At 32.9% G+C, this 1,177-nt stretch overlaps 1 protein-coding gene across 1 annotated transcript in view; it reads right to left on the bottom strand.

The window, feature by feature from the left end:
* Nucleotides 1-161: 161 nt before the first annotated feature.
* LOC119581943 (serine/threonine-protein phosphatase 4 catalytic subunit) overlaps nucleotides 162-1,177 on the bottom strand; it is a gene marked incomplete in the record, with an annotated part of 12,638 nt that continues 11,622 nt past the window's right edge. The window contains 1 exon segment of the mRNA XM_037930115.1: nucleotides 162-1,177.

The following is a 1,177-nucleotide window of genomic DNA, read 5'->3' as shown; positions in this document are numbered from 1 at the left end:
AACCCCCCCCAAAACAACGGGCAAGGGATTGGGGGCGACATGGGAAACTCAGAGATTCTTTGCAAATTTAGTAAACATGATGTTATAAAGCTTTCCCGTTATTTATTTAGCATACCCTTTCTTTATACATAATGGGTCTAAAATCATAAATAAAAACACAATAAAAATAAAAAAAAATTTATTCATATGTATTGTAGTTCTTCAATGCACATCACATGGGAGAATATATTCATTTATTAGGGATTATCTTGGGGCTGACTATTTATACAGACAATACCTTTTAAAATTCTTGTAAGGATACAAATAACCATAATCATGAAATGGAAAATAATGAAGAGAAGAGCCACTAGATACCGATCTTTTAATCTTTATTAGCTGGACTCCATTGACATTTTCTTCTGGTTTAGGAAAAGAAAAATAAATGTGAAATATGAGCTACACATCTTTTGTACTGTACACATCATCCCAGTGGTCAAGAATTTCGTGAATGCCGTGCCGCCCTTTGTCGTAGTCATGATAAAGATTCATACTATATGATAAAACCTTCAAAGATCAGACACATGTGAAGTTTCCATTTTCATCCTGTGCTGAGACTACCATATTTGATAGTTATTCTATTTCTTTACTTGCCATCCATCACTGCCAGAAACTCATCCTGCCATGATAGTAAACCTATCTATCTCCCATGCCAGTTACATCCTTGATGAGAACATAAAAAAAAAAAAAAGTTTAATGGAGACAATGGAATTTGTTCTAGACGATGAAAAATATTGGAGATTGGTTTTCTCATTACTAAATAGCAATATAATGTATGACACATGCATGCAAACATGCACTTACACATTCTTACATGTAAGTTCTAGACACAGGTTCAAAACCTCAGTGAAAACAATAAATCCCTCTACGTTAGTTTTATATTCTCTGTCTTGCTTGTATATTTAAACAGCACAAAAAATAAAAACAGAAAAAGGTAAAGAAACATTTTGAAGTTCATGGAAGATAACTGTACCCAGAAAAAAGATGATAAAATACAGTGGCATGGGAAACAAAAACCTAGTTTCATTCTGAAATTCATCTTAACGCAAGTGGCTGACTACATTTCAGTCAGTTTGACCATATGAAATGTAATATTTATTTTCCATATATTGGCTAGTATCACTTATTGTACCAATTGTGG

The sequence above is a fragment of the Penaeus monodon genome, chromosome 15, assembly GCF_015228065.2.
Source record: "Penaeus monodon isolate SGIC_2016 chromosome 15, NSTDA_Pmon_1, whole genome shotgun sequence".
Lineage (NCBI taxonomy): Eukaryota > Metazoa > Arthropoda > Malacostraca > Decapoda > Penaeidae > Penaeus > Penaeus monodon.
This window is presented reverse-complemented; position numbering and strand designations above follow the sequence as displayed.